Source organism: Embiotoca jacksoni, unplaced genomic scaffold (genome assembly GCF_022577435.1).
Source record: "Embiotoca jacksoni isolate LCO1_2020_lvr unplaced genomic scaffold, fEmbJac1.0.p SCAF_2, whole genome shotgun sequence".
Taxonomy (NCBI): domain Eukaryota; kingdom Metazoa; phylum Chordata; class Actinopteri; family Embiotocidae; genus Embiotoca; species Embiotoca jacksoni.
This window is the reverse complement of record NW_027185340.1, coordinates 3,496,583-3,506,029: the sequence shown is the minus strand read 5'-3', so window position 1 is coordinate 3,506,029 and position 9,447 is coordinate 3,496,583.

The window sequence follows — 9,447 nt, the reverse complement described above, 5'->3', positions numbered from 1 at the left end:
GTGAGCTCACTCACACAGCAGTGAGGTCACTTACTGGAGTGTGGCAGCCGGACCAATCATCAGTCAGCCTATTATCATGGTATGCAGTGTTGCTATGAGTAACAGAGACAAGCACTGCCTCATGGATCCCTAATGATGGCTGATGGACTGAGATGCTACCTCTTGGTCTGTTCTGTTTTCCACACTTGCACCACGTGTCCATCTCTTTTCAGGACGCTCTCGCATCTCTCTACGTGTTCTTCTGGTTGAAGTTGAACTTTTGGAGCGAATTATTTCAATGTATTTGATGAGAAGTTTCAATACCACTTCCACTCCTTTCCTCCCCTCTGCCCTGCTGTGTTCTCCCCTCCTCTGTGTTTACTGTCCCCTGCCGCAATGTTTTGTGACTCTTCCCCATAGCAGGTGAGTGTAAACAAGCTGGAGGACTGAAACAATGTTAATTAACTGATCATTAACGAGTCAAGGCAGACCCTGGAGATGTAAGCAGTTGCCCACCCACCTGCGTCTCACCATTTCACTAACTGGACTGTTAATGACTAATCAGAGGCGAGAGCGATTGCATCGCCTCCTAACGAGAAGGATTTATGATTGCGCCAGTCTATTATGTTTATATGGCTGAGGCCTTTACAATGACAACAGGAAATAAGTTCAGGTCCAATGGCGAGAGATCAGATACCAGTATAATTGTATAAAAATACTCAGAGTACAAGTCCCGTATTTACAATCCATGAGATGCAGCTTGTTTTAACTACTTTGTTTGAGTTGATGAGTCTCCAACTGAGGGATCAGACCCAAAAGGTCACAAGATAAAAATGAGAAGTCGTGAAGTGATTAATGGCGTAGAAAAGAAGAAAAAGTCTTGTTGTGCTAATTTATATACATTTTTTTGTACTTTTCCGTTTTCTTGCAGACCTCTAAGGGCCTTAAACAACTACTTCAATTAAAGCCTTTGATAAGTTTAGAAGTCTTTTCAGTGTAGCGGTGAATAACTAACAAACAGAAACATACAACCTACTCTTCTCCTAGAGATTACAATTATATAAACCTCATTTTATGGCAAATGTGTTTAAAGGTAAACAAAATGCTGGCTGATTACATTTTATTTCACATAATAAGGAAAATTGTTATTTATCTAAGAAGTTACAAAATGTTGATCCTGCATGTATCTGGGAAATTTTTACTGACAACATTTCATTTGTTTTCTGCTGAAAATATCCAATCTTGCAGTACAATATAAGCTTGTAGTGACTACAGCATTATTCAACTATTTTATGGTTATATGTAACCATGTGGTTAAGGACAGCAAAAGATTATGGTCTGGTTTGAAAAAAAAAAGAGTCCACACTGATTGAAATCATGAGATGTAGTTAATAACATTAAGAAAAAAAATGAAAAACAGCTAAGAGCTGTTCTAGCTTTAACCAAAATGCTTTTGTTGAATAAATTAACCACAGACGTAACTAGACAAATTTATGGGATGATTCATTCACTCCAAAACATTTTTTTACGTGAACATAATCCAGGCAGCTCTTGCGTTCGTCAGCACGAATGTGATTACGTGATTGGAAAAACAATTTAACATTATAAACATAATAGTTTGGAATTGTGATGAGAGATTCCAAGAAAACAGTTTTTGTCCTAAGAGGTCACAAGCTCTCAAACATTGCATTGTATCATCATATCATGTTATTCTCAGGAAAAATCTTTTAAGTCTTTAACCTTAAATCTTAAATTATACAGTAAAGTGGCCGAAAATAATCAAGTAAAGTATAAATCAGGATTGTGCTTAAGTATTGTCCACGAGTAAAATTCACGTTGGTTATTTTACTGCTCGGGTCACACAGAGGATGGCGGACACAGTTTGTGTGTGTGTGTGTGTGTGTGTGTGTGTGTGTGTGTGTCTCTGCTTTCAAACACCACCCAGACAGAAGAACGCCCTGACTCACAGAGCGTATTCTCTTCCTCTCTCCTCTCCTATCTTTGTGTATGAATGCTTAGCGAGAGGAAACGATAGATGCAGACATTCCACAACCCATATTTCCCCTCACTCTATCTTGTTGCCATGGGAACCAAAGCAGACGGGAGACAGGTTCATATCGTCCTCCCTCAGGTCTCCAGTCACAGTCTCCTTCCCTCTCTCCCTCTCTCTGTGCTGTCAGAGCCGGCTGCTCCTGTGTGGGCCACTGATACTCGCTGATTAAAGGAAGTTATAATTTGATTTTCTCAGCAGGCGCCGTTTAATAGAGCAGTTTAACTAAAGCTGTGCCATCCCCAGGGCTTATGGAAGGAGAGGGAGAGAAAGAAAGAGGGAGATGCATATAGTGAGAGAGAGAGAGAGTGGGTGAGAGGGAGAGTCATACTAATCCCAAACACTGAGCAATCACCCCACCGCTAAACTCTCCCACTCATTCTCCAGTTCTAATTCTGTTTGCCTTATTTCGCCGTCTGTCTCCCTCTCTCACTCTCAGTGCCTCTCTGTTTTTCTCTCTCCGTTTCTCTCGCGCTTCCTCCGCCTATTAATCTGTGCTTCCCTTCTCCTCTCCCTCTCCCTCCTCCCTCATTCCGTCCTCCCTCCTTTTAGTGAAGCAAACATGGGAGGGCTGGCTTCTCTATGTACAGGCTGGCTGTATTGCTGGCCCATTGTGATAATAGCGTTTAATTATCCTCTCAGCTAAAATCAGCCCCATCACTCTGCTTCTCTTCCCTTACCCTGCTTCCCTCCTCACCACCACCACCACCACCACCACCACCACCACCACCCGTCTGTGGTGAGTCTAATACTTCCCCCTGCCGCCCTCTCCCCCTCCGTGCAGATCTCTCCACCCTGCCGCCACCACCGCTCCCCCGCCCTGTTCTCCAGCTATTTCAGACCCATTTAGTGGGATAAGCATCTTGAGACAGACAGAGGGGTTTTTGCTCTCTTTCAGAGAGAAGCGAGGAGAGGATATGGAGACTGGCATCTTGGTGCCCGCCTCAGAATACCAAACAGGGGCCCGGGCATCTTAATATGCAGTGTGGGACAGAGGCTGAGATCAAAGAGAGGAACAGACAGACAGAGAGATGGGTTGGGGGCGGGCGGGCGGGCGGGTGGGTGGGTGGGTGGGTGGGGGATACAGAGGGGAGGAGAGAGGCAGAGATGGAGGGAGAGGTGAGAAAGGGAGGGAGCGAGCCCTCTCATTTCTCCTCATCTTAGCATCCTTTCCTTCACATCATCATTTCTGCTCTGCTCTCCTGCGTCACTCCCTTGACCCTAAGAAAAATCGACGGCTTAATTACCACAGTGGGCAAATCTGCATGCCTGCCAGTGCATTGATGTGCTTTTGTCTAAGTGTGAGGACGCTGGAGAGGGTATATGTGCACACACGTTTCTCTGTGTCACCCTCCCATATATCTGTTTGTTTGTGTACGGTTGGGAGGGGGTTGGATGGTGGCGCTACGTCTGCCACCTACCCAGCCCCTCTATCTCCTCAGTCAATTAAGATCGTGAGTAGCTGTCCCTGAAGCGGTGTAGACAGGCTAAATGAAAAGGCAGTGGATGTGAAATATGAATCATTAGAATACTGCAAGGACAGGCTGGGAGAAGGGGAGGAAAGGGGGGGATGGTGGGAGGGTCTGGTGGAGAGATAAGGAGAAAAAGGAATGGAAAAGAAAGGGAGAGGAAGAATGAGAGAGCAGATAATAAAAGATTAACGTCACGCCTCTCAGAGTGGTGGAATTTCAAAACCCTCCAGATCAAATTATTTATCCCTGTCTATAAAGGAAGAGGAAGAGAGGGAAGGAGAGGAAGATCAGGGGGGGAAACGGGGCTGGTAGAGGGGAACAGAAAGGAAGAAAAAAATGAGTGAGTGGTGGGAAATGGAGTAGAATGGAAGAATGGTGCAAAGACCTCTCTCGCTCTCTTTGATGATGGTGCTGACAGCGAAACAAATGCTCCATATGTGTGTGTGTGTGTGTGTGTGTGTGTGTGTGTGTGTGTGTGTGTGTGTGTGTGTGTGTGTGTGTGTGTGTGCACGTGTGTGTGTGTCGGTTCGAAGACAGAAGAAAGGGAGAGAGACGGAGAGAAAGAGAGGGAAAGTGCGGGCAGATGTCTGCATTCACTCTGTGGGAGGCTCAAGGCTGTTTGCTGAGGACCGAGAGACAACAGAGGGAAAGAGAGAGAAAAAGAAAGAAAGACGGAGGGAGACAGAGGCTAGGATTAAATGAAACCTGTTTCCCTTTGATTCTTCACTAATTTGCAGCAAGATGAAGAGCACAGAGAACAAACCACCTACGCAGCACAGTGCCACACCAAACCGCACACGCATCCCTCGCCTGATTCTCAATGGAGTTCAGTCTGACACACACACACACACACACACACACACACACACACACACACACACACACACACACACACACACACACACACACACAGTTACATTCATCCGCGGTTCACTTCCTCGCGCCCTTCTCACCGATGACATTGACATTTCTCTACGTGAACTGTGTAACCCCTGTTTGACTCTCCTCTATTTTTAATTTTACACTCAGCCTTCCGCTCTCCACTGCATTTCCCACTCTCATCATTTCTACTTTTTTTTTTTTAAATCTATATATTTCCTGAAGTGAAAACCATTAAACCACCGATACTCAAGAATACCAGCAGACCGTGTTGCTCAGACACACACTGACTAAACACACGCGTGTGCGCACACACACGCGCCCCGCGCAAAGTCCTTCCTCATTAGCCCTGATTCCCCCTGAGTGACATCTTTAACAAAAGGATGCAGCCTCTGCCGCCATGGCAACAGCCTCCTCCATCTCTATGCAGTGCTTCAGTCTGTTTACATGATGGGATCTCACTCTCTTCTTTCCTCTCACTCCATCTCTCTCTATCAGCTTCCTGCACTTTATCACTCCTCTCTTTCTCTTTCTCTTTTTTTTTCTTCTCTTCCCTCACGATTTCTCTGCTCCTCTGTCTTGAAAATCCCCTTTTTCTTCCTTAGGTCCTCTCGCTTTGTGCGTCCCACCACAACTCTCCCCCCCCTCCCCCACACACACACATACAGAACCCTTAGGATATTCATTAAAGACCACCTACTTGCCAATCAGAAAATGATATATCGGTCTAAGAGTGAGAGAAAGGGGCAAAGGGAGAAAAACGGTGACACAGATGAGTGTGTGCATGTGATTGAGTATGTGCATGTGTGTGTGTGTGTGTGTGTGTGTGTGTGTGTGTGTGTGTGTGTGTGTGTGTGTGTGTGTGTGTGTGTGTGTGTGTGTGTGTGAAATAAAGTGTGAGGGGCTTCCAGGAGACTCTGATATCTAGGCCATGGGAGTCCAAGGCAGCCAGTGTGTCTGGTGTCACAGCAAATCAACTGTCAGCTGTACACCACCTGCCCGCCCACACATGCTTGTGCACACACATGCACGCACGCACGTGCACACACACACACACACACACACAAAGTCTGAGGAGAGAGAGACTAAGAATAGAACACCCAAAGAGAGTTGCCGCTTTTCTCCCTCTTCCTCCCCTTCACTCTCTCTGCTCTCCTCCTGCCACCATCGGAGGTGTTTTCAAGTGGCCTCCAACACGATAGGAATCTTTTCTCTGTCTTCCACCGCCTCCCCAGAGCTCAGCCCAGCCCTTCTCTCCCACAGTGAAATGAATCACCTGCACTCCTTCGCTCCTCTCTACGTCTGTATGTATACAGTAGCAGATAAGGTCTTTTTTTTTCTTCTTTTAGAGAAAAAGCAAAGCATGGCAGATGTCATCTACAGCCCTCAGGTATCTTCTGCTTTTATTGACGGAGAAAGAGGGAGGAAAAGGGATGCGAAGCGGTGAAAACACAGGAGAGACACTTCTGAAGCGGGATTCGATCTGAGGCCAGCAGGGGTGTGTGCGGTTTCGGAGGCCTCAACCGCTAAACCATCTCCGGGGAGGATTTTCAGGGCCTGCATCCACATTAACATGTGCAACCTGCAGATATTAGACAAGATGGAAGCGCGATTGTCTCCGCTGCCTCTCAGCATATACACAGGCTGTCAGTGTGGGTATCGGCACAAGGGGTGGTTATGGCCCTCGGTAGCATCTCAGACCACACAACACGTGAGCGATGTGTGTGTGGGCACGTATACAGAGAGATGTGTGAGTGCTTGCTTACATGCAGTGCGAGTGTATTTATGTTTGTGTGTGTGGTATGCTGCTCTCAGTCTGGTCCCTCTGTTTCTCTGCTGTCTGTGGCCTCCTCTTCCCCATGAATACTAATGTGCTTCAAACCCCAGAGATCAACCCTCCTCCCTTTCCCTTCACTCTCTCCCCCCCCCCCCACCTCCCTCCTCTACCAGCCTCCCTCCCTCTCTCCATCCCTGCCTTCCTTAGCCAGTCTTCATTCATTTCTCCACCCCCTTTTACCTTTCAACTTTCCCTCTCTTTCATCTACCCTTTTACACCCCATCTTTTTCTCCTCCCCAAATGCCCTCCCTCGCTTCCTCTTTCCCTCCCCGTTCCTTTAGCCTTTTCTCCCCTTTATTATTTTTTTTTACCTCGCACACTTTATTCTGCTCATCATCTCCTCACATCGAAGCCTTTCCTTCCCTTCGTTCTTGCCTCACGTTACACTGCGCGACTCTTCCTCCTTTCACATCACCTCTCTGCACTCCTTTGCTTCCCTCTCCTCGCCTCTCTTCCTCTCCTCATCTCTCCATCGTCTTCCTCTCCTCCTTCTGCCTTGTCCCTTCCCATTCTTTACAGTACACCCCCTCAAGAGGACATGTAAATGAGGTCAGCACAGCCGAGCGCATCAACCACATCACTCAGGTGTTGGCGTAGGTGTGTGCCGACGCACACGTGCAGAAATTAAACATGCAAGTCCATGAACTTGTGCGTGTGTGTGTGTGTGTGTGTGTGTGTGTGTGTGTGTGTGTGTGTGTGTGTGTGTGTGTGTGTTCTAATTGCAGGTTGCGTGTGTGCAGTGCGCTGCAGGCCTAATAAAGAATTTCCTCTCTTAAGCTGTATACCAGTGAACCAAGTGCTCCAATTACATAAACGCCTTCACCCCAATACATTTTGACATCCTGAAAATTATTCACGGCCTAATTCATTTAAAATTGCATTCCGTTTCTTGGCCTCTTCCATTTTTTTTTTTTTTTTTTTTTTTTTTTTTTTTTTTTAACCACAGGCCCTGGAAACAGATGATGAGCGGGGGTGAAGGGATGAGAGGAGTTTTTAGTTCCTTGTACACAGAGGACACTGCTCCTCGGTAGCCTATACTGCTGCTGACTGGACGCTCTCAAACTTTACTGCTTTCAAACACACACACAAAGGATGAGTGTGGAAGTAAAACCCCGTGGCTGCCGACAGAAGAGTGCATTTGTGAGAATGTGAGATAGGGTGAGTGGGTAAAATGGGAAGAGATAAGAAGCAAAGTGAGGAGGAGAGCGGAAAGTTGTGGAAGTTTTGTGGGGAGTAAATAGACCCAACAACCTCCCTCGTTAAGACGGGAGCCAGTTTAGATTTTAAGATATTCCAGTTTGTGTCAGCAAATAGCAGAAACGTGTGTGCTGGTGTGTGTTTGTTCAGCGGCAGCAGTGGGAATAATGAAGCCGGGGAGGAGGAATCCTGCAGGAATCCATCTCAGTCTGCATTCCTCCTGATGGAGAGCTGAGAGAGCAGTCGGAAGCAGAAAAGCAACAGGCTACTGGAGACTGACCCCACACACACACACACACACACACACACACACACACACACACACACACACACACACACACACACACACACACACACAATCTTAAGACAATAACAGCCCCTACTGGGGATGGAAACACATAACACACTGAGGCACACTGGGACAATTGCATGCAGAAACCCACCCACAGACGGTGCTCAATACACACACACACACACACACACACACACACACACACACACACACACACACACACATAAATAGTACAAACAGGATTCGCACAGATTGTTAGTAAATAGATTACATTGGAGGAAGCTATCCGCTGGCATGCAGGCTGACGGACACACACACACACACACACACACACACACACACACACACACACACACATATATATGCAGATGAACATATCAACATCTGTGTCTGTATACATGCACACACACACACACACACACACACACACACAATTCACACTGCAGGACCACTTCAGGTTTCATCATCTTCTTTTCCTTTTTTTTTTTTGTTGCTTTCTTTCTCTTGAGAGTCGGTGAGGGAGGGGGAGGGGGACCAGGGGTGAGGGGGGTGTCTCATTCCCTCTCTTTTGTTGCTGCTGGGGAGAGAGAGAGCACATATCCATACAGAAAGCTCTCTCCAGCCCCATTCACACCCACACACCGCTCCCTCCCTCCCTCCCTCACACACACACACACACACACACACACACACACACACACACACATCCACAAAGATACAACATCAAAGAGCCGACACTGCCGAAGGATTACTTCAGCCACACACACACACACACACACACACACACTCACACACACACACACACACACTGCCTCCTCAATCCGGGTCTGTTCCTCTGGTGGAACCCCCCTCTCGCCTGGTCGCACTTGGTACGGCCCAAGCATTCCTGCCAAGTAGCTTTCACACATGGAGGGGAAGCTTGTCTCAAGCAATTGCTGACAAGCTACAAACAAGACAGCCTCCCTTTCCCTCTCTCTCATTCTCTCCCCCCTTTTTTCCCTCTCCCTCTCTCTCTCTCTCTCTCTCACTCACCCCAACAGCTCAGGTCTGCTCACATCCATCCTCACTCTTCACCCTTTTTGCACCCTCTCAATCCCCTCCTCCTCCCTCCCTCCCTCCCTCCCCCCTTCTCTTCCCTCCTCTCTCCTGTCTTCCTCCCTCCCCCTCTCTCCTCTCCTCACTCACTCTCTCTCTCTCTCTGAGAATGTGGGGGCCCCACTAGCATAAATTGTCAGCTGTTCCTGGGCGTACTCTCCACGGCTCCCTAAACTCACATAGGCCCACATATGTAGTCGCTGGTGGGGCGAGGGGGTAACCCAAGTAAGCCCTGTTGGTTATGAGTCTGAAAAAGTACACCCCGGCCCCCCGAATAATGCTGCAGCATGAAGCCACGGAGAGTTTTACTCTATAATAAGCTGCAACAGATACCGAGGCTAATGCAATTGCAGGGTTACTGTCAACTGTGCAGTATGTTTTCTTCAGTCCCTTTGGTTCTTCAATGCAAACACCAACACACTGTTAACAGCCTCGGTCTTCATTATGCATTGTGCAGTGTCAAACATGCATTATCACCTTTGTGTGCTGCTTTCCTGCAATCGAGGACAGTTTATTCAAAGCCACTCACATCTCACAAACAGGTGACCTCGAAGAGCTTAAAGCACAATCATTCATCTTTTCTTTGGCAGTTTTTATTTTTTTTTATTTTTATTTTTTAAATAATTATCACTGATGGCTTTTACAA